General features: G+C 40.0%; 1 protein-coding gene across 5 annotated transcripts in view; it reads left to right on the top strand.

Annotated features, from left to right (window-relative positions):
• Positions 1 to 1,572: 1,572 nt before the first annotated feature.
• Positions 1,573 to 16,095, top strand: part of lingo2b (leucine rich repeat and Ig domain containing 2b) — a 46,450-nt gene continuing 31,927 nt past the window's right edge. Inside the window, exons 1-2 of one of the 5 annotated variants that reach the window (XM_086095496.1) lie at positions 1,573 to 1,835; positions 15,975 to 16,016. The gene's annotated coding sequence lies outside the window, so the exon portion shown is untranslated. Of the gene's footprint in view, positions 1,836 to 2,754; positions 3,049 to 3,107; positions 3,210 to 15,974; positions 16,017 to 16,095 lie in introns of those variants that run through there. The other 4 variants (XM_086095493.1, XM_086095492.1, XM_086095494.1 and 1 more) reach the window with 4 other exon arrangements.

A 16,095-nucleotide genomic window follows, 5' to 3' on the forward strand; every position in this document is an offset into this window, starting at 1 on the left:
GTCCCCAATACATGAGACTTACGTCTGCCCCTGAGTCGATGAGGGCTGGCAGATCTGTGGTGACAGTATGGTGAGTGATCGTGACAGGTGTGAGTTTTAGAGCTTTGGCTTGTTCGGGGAAACATGCATTTACCCGAGAGGCTCGTTTCAATCATATATATTATTTTAAACATATAAATATGCTTTTGGGAGTAAAGGACAAAGTATTAAAAAAAACTTATTTATAAATTTTTGGGTTTGAATGAGTTAAGAAGAATTTATGTTCCATGATTAATCAATATCGATTGAATTGAAGCAGATCAAATCCAATCAGGAAAATATCAAATTGAATGGAACTGAACCCTTATGAATCAAAATCGAATCGATTGAGGTAATTAGAATTAGGGATGCACCGAAATGAAAATTTTGGGCCGAAACCAAAAACCAAAAATGAAAGATGCTTGGCCGAAAGCCGAAAACTGAAACGGCGGGAAAAAAAATTATGCCAATTTTTACTATCATTGTATTTATTATAATTGATTAAAATTATAGTATTATTATAAAATATTTATTAAGCACTGGCATTTTAACAAAGCACAATATAAATTGAAATGTGCCCACACCGCAGACTAATGGTACATTAAACAACAAATGAGGTTTGAGCATTTTCTGGCGGTGCGATTGCACCTCATAGTCAATGTAGTTCGCACAGGCAGGCACGCATTTGTGCGGCGGGACACTATGTGCGGCGCGCTTAAAATCTGCACATTCACATATTCAACAACGTTTAAAAACAAATAAAAACATTTATTCGCACCAGCTAATCGGCTTCGGGAACAGACTGCAAAATCACAAACGGCATCCTGTACAGGTCTGTCGCCACCCGGAGATTGCGTTAAGTGTGTCCGTATTTAAAACTGTTGATAGCAATAGTGCTAGCGTTAGCTAAAGTTTTTTGCACAGCCAAAATGGCTGATGCCAGTGAAAAAGTGGAAGCGTTCGAGGGGCACTAATCAGAGAAAAAGGGAAGGCGCATCAGGAGAAAGAGTGGCTCACCTGTACTGCAGTACACGACAGTTCTGTTTTTTTTCGACCTACTGAAATGTTGTACACCAAGCGATGCCCCTCTTCTCCGGTGTGTGCAATGAAGCTGCTGCGACCGACCAGTACAAACTCACGAAAACGGCAGCGAAAAGCGAGGGGGACACTCACCCCCGCATTCGCTGTTTAATTCAAACAGACGCTTGGTGGCCGAATATTCGGTGTATCCCTAATTAGAATCGATACCCAGTCCTAGTGAATGAATAAACTAGCATATGAGCCTACAAGGAATTTTCCCGGTGTTCCAGAGTGTCCACTCTGGGCCTGATGTAAGCTATTCTGCATTTATCAATGGAGTTTCATTTGAATTCAGGCTTTTACTCTGAAGGTATAAACACATCAGTCTTCCTGCTGCTGCTGGATCTCTCTCTCTCTCTCTCTCTCTCTCTCTCTCTCTCTCTCTCTCTCTCTCTCTCTCTCTCTCTCTCTCTCTCTCTCTCTCTCTCTTTCTCTCTCTTCCTCCCCACTGTCATCCAGCACTGTGCGGCTGCCTCGCAAAATGTGCAGCAGCCTCCGGGAGGGATGAGCTGCCGGGCAACTGATGAGAAAACCACATAAGAGAAAATAAATCAAAGAGAAAATAATTATGCCAAGATAGTTTTCCCACGGAAGTGCAAGGAGACCAACTCAGACAGAGAGGATTGCATTCTCAGACTGTGCAAGTGTGTGTTAGTTAGAGGGTGTGTGCGTGTGCCTCGGACTTGCAATCTGCGATGTAAAGGTGGATTTTGCCATGCGGACGAGCAGGTAACAAGGTAAGACTCGTCACACTCTTTGGACTCTTTAATGCTTTTTCTGGATTAGTTTCTGGAGAGATGACAATCCTGTCCAGTATGACTCACTATCAACTGTTAAGTCACAGGGAAAAGGTATTGGCATTTGGTTTCATCAGCAATACTAATTGATGGAGCCTGCCCTGGCCAAAGGGTGTCTGAAATAATTTCCTCCATAATGACTGAATGAATATTTAAAACGAGCCCTGATGAGGTCCTTGTGGGTTGGGTGCTGATGATCGAAGAGAATACGCTCTATCTCAGTTTGGAAGGTGTTGCGGGGAGGGGAATGCGGTGCATTGGACTGTGTGTGATGACACTTCTTCATTTCAGGCATCTCTCAGATCAAAAGCAATCAAGTGGGAAGAAAGTGTAAATGTGGGTAAGATGTATGCGAGGGGAGTCTTCATTGATTGTTGCGGCTAATGACGTGATGACAGCATAAATACTCCGTACAAGGTGGTCCGTCCCTGAGATGCATGGCCAGGATGACACGTATGAAGTTACCGTGAGTCAAAGTGGCCCTGCTGCAGAGTAGCACTGAGCTTTTATTGTCACTCCCTCGAGTGCACCAGGATCTAAAAGCCTTTTTTTTTTAAACATAGCTCAATGCTGACTTTAAGTAGGAGAAATAGGGATGAATTATAAATGAGTTATGTCCCAGCTGAGGGACTCAGCTCCTGTCTCCTGCCTCACTTCCAGATCTTCAATTGGAAGCAGTGTGCTGCGATAATTGCGTGCAAATTCAGTCCGATTGTCCTCTTTAGAAGACAGAGGGAACAATAGAGTAAAATGGACATTCAAAACCAATATTTGATTTTTGATGAATTACCTGTCATAACTGTGCAAACATCTTTTTTCTTCCAGGGATTTAAAAGCAGCTTTTTAATCCACTTTCTTTCTTTCTTTTTTGTGGTGACAAATGTATTCGTGTGTGACACACGAGAGCTTTGACAAGCCTGCTGTCTCCAAACAAGAGGGATGCTAATGGAGGAGAGTGAGGATGCAGGCATTACCGCTGCAAGATAGCGAGAGGGAGTGCATCCGTGAGAGCTTGCGTGAGGCGTTTCCATGGCAACCTGACAGGGGTGTGTTTGGTCCCCGGAGATGGTGCGAAAGCAGAGGGGAGAGAGAAGAGGAAAACTCTCGCTTGTTAAGGGGGATGGGAAGGAGATGATGTAGGGAAGAAGGGCAGGTAGGCGTGTTTCCCTCATCCTATTGTTTGTTTTCTCCTCGCCCCCGCTGTGCTTGCCTCGCTGCTTTCCTCAACCTTCACACGCAACCCCCTCCCAACCAAATCCTCGGCAACTTGTAGAGCTCGCCGTGGTTATATTTCCGTTCCCGCTATCATCAAAGGTGCGTTCGAACTCGTCACACGACATCAAGCCTCGATCATCCTTCAGTTGTTCTTAACTGAACTAATGAGCTAACGTCCCTGCCAAAAGGCTGCACTAAAAGCTGCTGTTGTTGTCTTGTGACTTTTTCTGTGGTCAGATGGTGCAAAAAAAAAGAAAGAAAAAAGAATTAGACCAGAAATTCAAAGAACTTCCAAGGCTTACATAATTCAACAATGTACAATATACTGTTACTATGAACATGCATGTGATTGTAAATGCTTTCTAAACGCATCTAGTTGTTGAAAATATGACAAATAAAAATGCCTCCACCCCCATAAATAAATAAATAAATGAGTCAATCAATCAGCATTGACCAGGCAGCAACAAGTGTGATGACAAAATATTTGTCTTGAGCACAAATCTACTTCCACTTTTTGGGAGGAGAATTTTTTTTTTTTACTTTCTCATGTGTAAATGCAAAATATATGAATCGAGGTTTGACCTTCCAAATGCGTGCAAAAACGCCCATATACAAATGTATGCGGACGATACAGTAATATACACCCCAGCCAAGAATGCGCAGGAAGCAGGCCATATTCTTCAAATGAACTGGTGCACATTCAAGATTGGTTGACAAAAATCATGTCTCCTTCTAAATTGTAAAAAAAAAATAATAATAAATAAAACTGTCTGCATGATGTTTTCAAAACAAAACAATAACATTGCAAATTCAAATGTATTTCTTAGAGGCGAGGAGCTGAAGCTGGTCCAAGCTTTCAAGTACATTGGCGTGGTCCTTGATTGCGGTCTCACTTTCAAAAATCACGTAAAAAAAAAATCTAAAGCAATTTAATTCAACCTTTATAATTTTAAATAAAACTACATTTAACAAACAATCTGTTGCAATCTGTTTCTTGTTTGACCAGCATTGAAATAAAATATTGAAGCTTAATGTTCCATTAATATAACATTCTTCCATGCTTAACGTGTGAACCCTAACCTTAAGTAAGACGTTTTGTTGAATATATCCATAAAAAAATGATGTTTAAACATCAATTCGACCGCATATCGAATCAATTCAAAAACTGCGCGCTGTAATATTGCGATATATTGCCGAATCTTTTTTAACACCACTGCTTATGAGTTTTAATCATTTTAAATATTTTAAATTTGCTTAGGTAATATATAAAATACTCCATGATCTGGCACCACCACTACTAAATTAATTTATGAAGTTGAAATTGACTAACAGCAGAGCCACGAGGTCAGTGGTCAGAGGAGACTATGATGTGCTTTACAGACAAACTACTTTTGGACAGTTGGCTCTGACAATCAGGGGCTGTAAGTAGTGATGGGAAAATGAAGCTTCATGAAGCACTTGTAATATTTTTTGACGCCGCTAGATGCCACTCTTGGTTGAAAAACGCAGTGGAAATGTAATCAATTTCCTTTACACTAGCCTTTATATTTAAACCAAGAGCACCATCTAGGGGAGTCAAAAAATATCACAAGTGCTTCATGAAGCTTCATTTTCCCATCACTAGCTGTAAGACATGCAACAATGTACCGGTCAACATCATAGAACGCCCCACTTCACACCTTCAAGACGAAACTCAAAAGATGGCTAAAGGCAAATCGGTCATGTAATCATTACTTGGACATTTAATCATGTTTTTGTCAATATTTGTTGCTTTGCATATTGTGCTTTTTCTCCTTGATGTTTATCAATTATCAAAAATACTAGTGGTATTGGTATCGGTATCAGTGACTACTCAAGTTGAGTAGAGTACTCGTACAGGTATCGGTCTGAAAAAAAGTGGTATCGAATGTGGCAACTGTAAACTGTAGTTTCATGATTTTTCCTTCAACCACACCCAGTCTGTCTGAAACAAAACAATAGCTCGAATGCTCTGAAAATACTTGTTAAATGTATGTATGTTAAATGTAGTTTTTTGTACAGCTTATCCTGTTCAGGGTCACATGGAAGGTAGTTCTCATCTAAATGCACACTGGGATATCACCAGTCAATCACAGGGTTTATAATTTGACATTATGTTGGAATTGATTCCACGTCTGCTGAATAATAGTCAACTATTTGAACCATTAAAGCCTCACAAATTAATATTGACCAAATTAGGAATGGGTGAGTACCGACCGATGCCAGGTATTGGTATCGGCAGATACATGGCCTTATATCAAGGTATTGCTACTTACTTATATCGGCTCTCATTGTTTTATGGGGGAAATTTTATGTATCAAAATTTGTAGTGGTATCAGGACTACTCGTACTGGTATCAATCTGAAAAAAGGGGTATCGAACATCCCTAGAGAAAATAGTTATTTGTACACTGTAAAAAAACAAAACAAAACAGTTGTAGCATAACAACTGTACTTTACTGTCAAAAATGAAGAGAAGTAATTTGCTGTCCTGTATTTTTTTTTACGCCCCAGCTGCCATAAAATTACGATTTTATGCTTTTTTGTTGTTTTTGTTTTTTTACAGTGTAGTGCAGTGCCAAAGTTTTCACTGTTGGTCTTAACAGTAGTACTTGAGCAAAGAATAATTCAACACAATGAACAAAAGACAATCCACCCTTTTGATACCTTGGCACTGTGTTTTGGAAGGACGAGGCAAGTCAACAATAACAATGGAGTGAACATACACGTGGGCTGCCAGTAATTGTCTAGACACGTTAACAAGCTCGACGGATGAGACTAGTTGAAATCAATAAACACCAGACAACATGGAGCACAATGCAAAGGCAGGAAAAACATGATTGATCGAACCAAAATGTAACTGATAAACAAACCATAATTAGACAATCAAAAATCCAGACAGGTGTGCTTTTGTTTGTATCTGGAGTTTGAGAAAATTCCCTATAGCTCTGTCAGCAAGGACAACACAAACTGTCATTTTAATCGATCATGCTATTTTGTTGGGGGGAAAAACCCCCGTGCTTCCACCCTGAGAGTCATATTGACAAATCTGTCAAGAACTACAGTTCAAAATGAATATTGGCATGTTCACTGAAAAGATGAAATCCAATCAAAATCTAGCTATAGTACATCACTAAGGCATCGGGAGCAAAGCGAGCTGGCTGTGTTTCAAAGACAAAATAAAGTGGAAGGAAAAAGGCTGACTGAATTGGGATGGCTTATTGGGAGATTTTAAAAGCTTTCTGGGAGTATTCTGAAAATAGACCCCAAAACAGGGTTGGCCTGAATGGTTGTGATATCCAGCCAATAAAAACTTGTGGCAAATACACAAGCAAGATTTTCTGGCAATAACAGAGGATAGGTTCCCTCCAAAAATATGCAATAAGATGAATTTGTGAATGCTAAAATACAAATATGCGTGGGTCCGCTATATTAAAAGTACACAGAAATTCTGTAGAGTAAATTTGACTCTAAACAGAGTCTATTTGGTCCCACTCTAAACAGAGTAAAATTCAAGTGTAAATTTTACAGACAGTAAAATATTCAGAGTAAATTTTACTCAAAGACTTTTTAGTGTGCATGAGAGAATTTGCCTATCCCATGAAAAAAACTATTTAAGATTTTACACTCAGAAGTAAATTTTGCAAGGAGAGATTTTGACTAAATTTTACTAGTTTATTTAAAAACAAACAAACAGAAATAAGTTACACATGGTTTGAGGAACGAACTCACGATCTTTGGCTTGGCAGACAGCCACTCTACCACCCGAGCTATGACATTCCTACTGTTTGCTTATATCTAAAAAGTTACGAAGATTCCAGCAGACACAGGCGGTATACTAACACACCGTATGAGCTGCGTGGCTCAGGAGTAGATTGGCTGTCTCCCAAACTGAAGTTTTGGATTTGTTTCTCAACCTTCGAGTGACTTTTAAAAATAGTATATTTTACTATCTTCAGAGTGTAAATTTTACTCAGTTTCGTGTGGGACCAAATAGTTGAAATAGACTCCGTTAAGAGTCAAATTTACTCTACAGAATTTGTATGCAGAACAAATCTCGGAGGTAATAAATAACATTTTCTACCAACTTTAAATTATGCATGATGAAGTTCCAGAGAGGTGACATTCCATGTCCCCAGATCTAGTTTCAGTAGCCGGGGGTCGGACCGCCAAGGCCCCCGCCTTTGGCTGCCACCCAGCTCACTGCGCACCCGACCCCTTTGGCCCCTCCCACAGGTGGTGAGCCCATGGGAAGGGGGACCCACGTTGCCTTTTCGGGCTGTGCCCGGCCGAGCCCCATGGGTATAGGCCCGGCCACCAGACCGGGTCCGGGCAAGGGAAACCACGATCCAAAATTTACATTTATCATAGCCATGCTGAGCCGAAAGGCAAAGCTCTCAATTTACCGGTCAATCTACGTTTCTACCCTCACCTATGGTCACGAGCTGTGGGTCATAACCGAAAGAACAAGATCCCGAATACAAGCGGCCGAAATGAGTTTCCTCCGTAGGGCTCTCCCTTAGAGATAGGGTGGGAAGCTCGGTCATCCAGGAGGGACTCAGGGTCGAGCCGCTACTCCTCCGCGTTGAGAGGAACCAGTTGAGGTGGCTCGGGCATCTGGTTCGTCCTGGACGCCTCCCTGGAGAGGTGTTCCGGGCATGTCCCACCGGTGGGAGGCCCCAGGGACGACCCAGGACACGCTGGAGAGGCTATGTCTCTCGGCTAGCCTGGGAACGCCTTGGGATCCCGTCGGAGGAGCTGGTTGAAGTGGCTGGGGAGAGGGGCTGGGCTTCCCTGCTAAAGCTGCTGCCCCCACGACGGACCCCGGATAAGCGGTAGATGATGGATGGATGGATGGATGGATGGATGGAAGTTCCAGAGTTCTGAATTTATGTATTATTTATCAGTATATTAAAAGATTTATATACTACATGTTGTTCCCATAGAGTTCATTTCAAATTAAAAAGCTTAGTTCACCACTAACTACCTTTTTGTTAGCAATCCTTTTCATTGACTGCTATGAATTGCGTGTGCTGGAAATGTTACATGGTAAACTGTTAAATTACGGAAAGAGGGGAAAAATACAGTTCCAGGGTAAAACATAATGGGCTCTAACTGTGTGCATGGGTGGAGTTTTTTTTCTTTTGGTAATCGTAGACTTTGCCCAATTTTACGCCAAGCGCACGTGCACCAGTCTACAAAAGTAGAGCCCAACAACTTAAAGTGTACAAACATATTTAGGTTACATTGCTCCACCTACTTAACTTGTAGGTGTAGCAAATCTTTCTTTTGGTAAGTTCCATGTTTTTATAGCAATAGAACACAATATTCTGTGGGCCTTGCAAAATCAGTCAAAATCCAGAAAATCAGCTGGGAGCGAAGGGGGTTGCTTCAGTCAGCTGGGAGTGAATGACTTAAAGGGTGTCACGGGTGGAGTTGGAGGACCCAAATGCAGGAAGGCAGGAGAACCACGGCAGGGATGCATGTAACTCAATTTTAATCAACCAACAAAAAGCGCACAGCACGTGGACAAAAAGCTTACTCAACAAAAGGCGACGACTACAAAAAAGGTGTACATCGTGGGCAAAAACAAGAAAACACAAGATTACACCGGAGGGCGGATAAAACAGAGAGGAGTGTGGGATACAAAGTAGATCAACGAAAAACGCTACTAGTCAAATCACTAGTGGTGTCCACGACACCAGGAAAGATTGCCGCAAGAAAGGTAGCAGTATCACAACGTCAGGTATGGTGAGTAGCGTCACGGAGCAATAACCCGACACTCCTCTCTGTTGCTGCCAGGCTTTTATTTTGGCCTGATGACCTAATGAGCAGCAGGTGTGTTGGCAGGATCCGCCCTCCAGCTGTTTCCCCAGCAACTGCAAGGGAAAACAGAAACAGCTGAAAACCAAAACATGACAAAGGGCCCTATTTTGGAAAATTGACTTTTCAATTGCTTGCATACAAATCATTTCTGAAAATGTGTCTGGACGCGAGCCATTCAAAATTGTGCCAGACTATGAAAGTGTGGTTGAGTTATGTAGGCTAATCCTGTGTATTGATTTTCTTTACCCATGACTTCGCCGCTAGACGGGGAAGATCCGGCCGGGGTCAGGTTGAATCGGGGTGGTTACAATAGGGTTGCTGTTGTCGGATGGGGATAGAAGAGCACGAGACTATTTTAGAGGAACAAAGCCCAGCCACTTGTTAGAATAGAATAAAATGGAACTTAATTCTCTCTGTCAGAGGAACAATATTAGTTGATTAAAGACTAATTAAAGTTAAAAACAACAACAACTTATAGTTATTCACATTTGGAAGAATGTCTATCCCATGATATGGTAGAGCGATTACAGTAGAGTGGGGGGGGGGGGGGGGGAGTTGTAGCAAAAAATATTGTATTCAAATTTTTGCCAAGTATGTCATTTGCGTCAGGTTTGCGCTATCACCTCTCATCTTCTTACGTCAACATCTTGGCATGTCTTGCCCAAAGATTCTCATTCCACTAATGAGCTGTTTTGCCACCAGGCAGGCAACTATCAGTTGGTATGCACAACAAGAGTTTAGCAGCCACGCCTAGCAACAACAACATAAACAACAACAACAACCTTATTGAGATCACATTCAGGGGACATCAGAGACATGAATGAACGTGAAACTCCGCACTAAAAATTTTGAACAAAGAAGCCTTTTAAATTAGAAGTGAAATGTCTTGAGCAAACAAGAACATACCATTTTGCTTGATTTAAGTTCTATGTATTTCCATGACCTCAGATGAATAAGAATCTTCACAGAAGCATAAAAAATTCACAGCCAAAACAGTACGCAAAATGTTGAACTGCAGAAAGGTCATACTTTTAACTAGCCTCTGATGAAAGGCTGTTTGGTGAGTGTTTATCGAAGTTGTCACTTGTCATAGACATTTGTGTTTAGTGATTTATTTATTTATTTTATACAAATCCGTTTTTAAGGTGCTAACGTGAGAACGTTTTCTTGTTACCATGAGTAGGGTTGGAGCTAAGAACACCAACTTGCCAAACAAGCAAGAATGTGCTGAATAGCAGAAACAAACACTGATAACATACAGTAGTTAGCTAACATGCTAACACATAGATACCTCGATAGATAGCTAGTTAGATAGATAATTAGATAGATAGATAGATAGATAGATAGATAGATAGATAGATAGATAGATAGATAGATAGATAGATAGATAGATAGATAGATAGATAGATAGATAGATAGATAGATAGATAGATAGATAGATAGATAGATAGATAGATAGATAGATATTGAGAGTGGGCAATGTTCAGACATCATCTATTCAATTAACTGACTTGTGCTAAAAGTTGGTAAAATTTTGAGCAGTTTTTGGACACATTTTCAGAAATGGGTAGATCACAAAAAAATTAATAATGTAATGTCTCACTGTGGGCGGGGAATCCAGAGCTATTTATATACAAGCAATTAAAAGGTCAAGTTTCCATAATAGATCCTCTTTTTTCTTTTTATTAATGTAACCTCATTTGCATTGCCAACCAACCAGAGTAAAACAAAGCAAAATAGACGCAAATACAACTGATGTAGTTGTTGGACCTTGTGATGATTGTGTCCATATTGTGACATCAACGTGTGATTCGATTATGTGCTATATTGAGATATCGCTGTCTGCATCCTAAGCATCTTTGGTTTGACTCATCAGCTGCTCCTTGTCCTTGACTTCCTGCTCCAGCACGTCCATTCGCATTTGCAGCTGGTTGATCAGGTGCACCTTGTCATGCAAACTACATGTATGTCGTATGTCTGTAACGTACGTATCATCTGAGCTGATGCTGAATTATTGCTTCATTTGACATTCCATCTGACTTCTGAGTCAATGTTGTTCTTAATAGAGCGTTTGTGAGTAAGAAGACATTTTTGTTGAGCTGTCGTCCCACTGAGCACATTATGGATGGAGCTAGCACTAGCACCGCAATGTTTAGTTGTTATTGTAGCTGAATTTTTAGTTTGACAGGGAAGACGTAGCTCATCTGTTGGGCCCTTTTTGCTCGAGTGTGATTAGCATTGCAGATGTAGGTTTCTGTAGGCGTCAATTACAACAAACTCAAGGTTCCCCCATCTCTAGTGCTTGATTAAAATTCATCAGTGATGCGTGGGAATTTCACAGCTCAATAATGCTCCTACCTTTCAAGTGACTATTTTTTGTTCAGTTATTTTGCACATCCTTGCGCGCAAGCTCTCCTTTACTCTTTTTACATGCGCAAGGGCTTGAACCCAGGGGAGGTTTAAAGTTTAATGCCAACAAAGCTCTTTTTTCCAATGATATTTGGTGGCACGATTTTGTGGGAATTTGAGGGAGGACAACTGCTGGAAAGAAAGCTGCACTCATAACTATAATGAAGATGTAATCCCCATAATACTATCATAATTATAATTATCATGAAGTTATCTGCAATAGTGATAACAATAAACCCATTATTTTCGTAGAGAACCGTTTATTAAAATCCATACAATAGAGTCGTTAGTAATCCAGCTCGAATGTTACACATTAGAATCACTTTGCCTTTATCCTTAATACTCCCACAAATAAAACCATTCATCAGTTTTTCTGTGAATTGGTGATCAATCAAACAGAATGACAGCATATCCGTGACTCAAGACAGTCAGGATCTAATTGTTAAAGAAAGCCGCAGCCCCACCTAGCTTAAAAAAAATAATAAAAATCAATCAATATGCTATATAGCAACTCTCGTGAGAAAAAACACTACAGAGATGGATGGATGGCTGCAACCTACACACGCCACATTTTTTACACACCTGCCATGTGACAGGCTGTCATCTTTTATTAACATATAATGAGGTTGTTTGTCGCCTTAATAAAAAATAATAAAGAAAATAAAATTTAAAAAAAAGCTGACAAAGAGCAACCTTCGTTTGGCGTTGGGGTTTTTCCCCACCGCGCACCCTGACTTACCTTCATCAACTTTTGTCTTGTCACAGTATTGATTACTATTAGTAATTTTTTTCTCACTTTTCATTCTCTCATCATTATATATAATATATTATTAGAGCTGTCAAACGATTACATTTTTTAATTAGATTAATCACATCTTAAAATTTTGATTAATCATGATTAATCGCTTAATAAAAAATTACTTTTTTAATCAACATTTTTCCCCGCCAAATTTGAAGAGCACCGGTTATGTGTTCATTCTTTTAACATTTAATGTTATGAGGACGTTTTTTTTTTTTTTTATCCACCGCACACGCTCATCCTCCTCTTTTTTGTGTGTGCTAATTTAAACGTAGCAATCCACTGTCACGCTAAAGGATAATCTATGGTCAAAATTAATAGTGCAATTGAACTGCGTTAATTTATGATTAATGCGATAATTTTTTGTGATTAATTAATCAGTTAACACTTTAACTTTGACACCACTAATATATATACATATATGTATATATATATATAATGTATTTAAATGTCTTTATAAATTCTTTATGTATTTGGAATTTCATGTGAATAATACTAGCCTGAATAATATTAAAAATTTGGAGTTTTTTGTTTCATGTTCACTATACATGATACACTAAACACCCAGCTGCTCACAGATTTAGTGATACATGGTGGTATTTTCTGTTGTTTGGTCATACTATAGGAAGACAGTACAGTATTTACATTTTGACAATGATGAAGCAGTGGCACTGTTGGTACCGAGTGTGGTTGTTCTGTGATTGTTCCGATTCATTAGTTTAAATGATGAACCTGTTGTTACCCTTGGTGTTATCCTGCTGTTGACATTCTTGAACAGATTTGCTTATTCCTGGATTTTAACCACTCCTCATTCCAGCTGTCAAGATGCTTGATAAACTTTGTACCTGCCTCATCTCCTTTGTGATCTCTGCATTGAAGGCTATTTGATGGCCTCACATCAATTCTGAGCATCCTGTTTCAGATAGATTAACTTGGTCTTTTTTTTCTTGTTGTTGTTTTGTAAGGCCAAATTGTTAAGACTGATCAGTAGTGACAAGCATAGTTACACTTTATGCTGCGTGTCTGTAATTTTGCTGAGAAATCTTTGATTCAGTCCATAAATCCAGATTAGCTGGTTTTATCCTTGCCCGGGCTCCACAATCTTCTCTCAAAATACCTTGAAGTGACTTCACTGAGTTGAATAGGAAGACAAAATTAGATACAATGAAGGCTCTGGGTGGCGGAGCGGTTACCATCACTTGCCTTCGGTGCAGGTTGGCGTGAGTTTGCTTCCCGCTTCGGAGACCATATGTGTGTGTGAGTGTACCAAAAAAAAAAATATATATAGATACAATGAAGTCTGGTTGAACGCCATCCAGTATGGCTGCCACGTAGATGTGGCGGCCATATTGGACGTGGCAAGTTTCCATCGAAGGTACAAGCCATTCAGATTGGCTGTCGCCTGGCAGGAAATGATGTCAGCTAGAACGGTAACTCCATTTAAACATTATTGGCTGTGGGCGGTGGCATTTGCCGACCAATACGTATGTATTGCATGCATATTGCATACCAACTGCGCATGTCACACTTTTAACGAGAGATGTTGTTCGGTGATGTTGTGCACACCCATACTTTAAGTACTGTATATCCTCACATAAGATGCCAATGATAAACAAATCCATTGCACTCATCACTAACCGTACACTATTTATTCTGCTCTTCTAAGAACAGATATCCATATGTTTTTAAGCATTTTTATTATAATATTTATTTTTCATTGTTTAATTGTTGTCCCTAACAATGTGACTAAACTGGGTGGGAGGGCGGCGCACAAGCGTCCTCTCTTGACAAGCCACCACGGGTGACAGGAATCCTGCTTTACAGCATGACGTAACAATTTGAAAGCATTTATATTTCATGTTCTTACCTCTAAACTTTGAGGATATGTCTATTCCTATGCTTCATCACATGATGTCGTTTCAAATTGGAAATCATCACAGCTGTTGTCTCCTGGCATTTAACGCACATGGGTCTTGTGCTGGTTGGTGGGAGAATGAATCCAAATTTGTCAGTTTTCACTATCCACCTCTCTTTTAACAGCAGATTTGGAACACTCTATTTTTCATGCAATCATCTGGCAATGAATCAAAAATATCCTAACTGCTCCAAAAATCAAAGATGAAAATTGCACTTGCAGCAGTGAACTCCAAGTGACCCAGTAAGAGGCAGTCTGTGTATTGTTGGCATGGTAATAAGTCCCGCAATATATGCGCTGACCCAACCAAAGCACATACAACACGTGGTTTTTGTGGCACCACTTGCATCCGCAGCACAGCCCTGAGTAGTTGTACTACGGCAGCACATATGAATGGGTTGGTTGACTAAGTGCAGTGTGAAAAGACCTTAATAGCTCAGGCCCACAATTAGCCACATCTAGAACGCCGGCTTGCCTATTAAAGTTCAATTTGGGGGGGATTTTGAAACCATTTTTCATATAAGAACTAATTGAAATAGGAATCTAGTTCAAATTCTAAACAATCACCACCTTAAAAGTATTTTTTTTTAATATAGATAAGCATTTTTTAAGTAACAATATTAATATTCTTAACTGTTTTACAAATGACAGTTGCTGTGACTGATTCATTCAACTCACTTCACTTCTGCTGTACTTTCCTATTATGTTACGAGTTTTGCTTGGAGGAGTTAGAAGAACTGAAATGCAGGGAAACAGAGAGGCAAGGCAGGACTTAAAAACTCCCAAAAATATTTCAGTAAAAAAAAAAAAAGTAGTCAAGGAATACAAAGCACTTTGGAATAATCAAAAACTTAAAATAAACAAAGGTCCAGCAAAACAAGAGTCAAAGTAAAAAATAAAAATAAAAAATAAAAATAAAACTCACCATGTCAACTGACATTAAGGAAACAACAAACAACGGACCAACAAGGAATGAAAGAAATCAGGGAATACAGTACAAGTAAACTGATGAGACAACAAGAAACACCTGGACAAGACACTTTGGCGGGAGCTGATTGGTTTACACACGGGATTAGGCTGACAAGAAAAGGTGGAAACCAAACTTAACAAGCAAGACATGAAAAAGGCACACAAGTAAACAAGAATAACATGAAACAAAACTAAACTACTACTGCCCAAAGCCAGCTGGGATAGGCTCCAGCACCCCGCGACGACCCTAGTGAGGAGTAAGTGGTTAAGAAAATGAATGGTTGGATGGATTATTATTATGATTATTTAGTGACAATCTAGCCATATTAACATATTTGTTGGTCCAGTCATCATTAACTCATTCCCCGGCAGCCATTTTCACTGAAGCAACCCCCTTCACTCCCAGCTGTTTTACTGGATTTTGACTGAGTTGAGCCCACAGAATATTGTGTTCTATTGCTATAAGATTGGAGTCTCTTCTTTCATCAGGAAAAAAAGTATATTTGTATCTGTTTCCGTTTGCAGCAATTAGCATTATAATACAGCTACATTTCATCATTATTCACAAACCTGTTGAAAACACTGGCAAAAAGAGCTTGCATGGTCCTGGTTGATTTCTTATACTCTGCTGCCACCTGCTGACCATTTTTGTAATAACTACCATTGCTTAAAGCGACCAAAAGCTGCATCAAAGCCTTCTGTATGCTCTAGCACATGGTTCACCAATTCCGGTCCTCGAAGACCGGAGTCCTGCAGGTTTTAGATATTTCCGCTAGGGCTGGGCAATAGATCAAAAAAATATTGATATCGCAATATTGGCCCATGCAATTTGCATATGCAATAAGTTTCATATGGAATTGTTGTCATGTTTGGGTTCTGTTTTTGTTTGTGTGTCTCCCTTGGTCTTGTCCACCACCCCATCGTGACAGAATGATCCAACCCAAAAACGGACCCAGCAGAGCAAGAGGCAGGTACCAGTTCCCGTTCCGACGGCGCACGTGCTGCGGCCGCCACCAGTTCCCGTTTCCGGGAGAGACAGGAGACTAAATA

Source organism: Leptonotus elevatus, chromosome 14 (assembly GCF_054856555.1).
Source record: "Leptonotus elevatus isolate MCC_2025b chromosome 14, RoL_Lele_1.0, whole genome shotgun sequence".
Classification (NCBI taxonomy): Eukaryota; Metazoa; Chordata; class Actinopteri; order Syngnathiformes; family Syngnathidae; genus Leptonotus; species Leptonotus elevatus.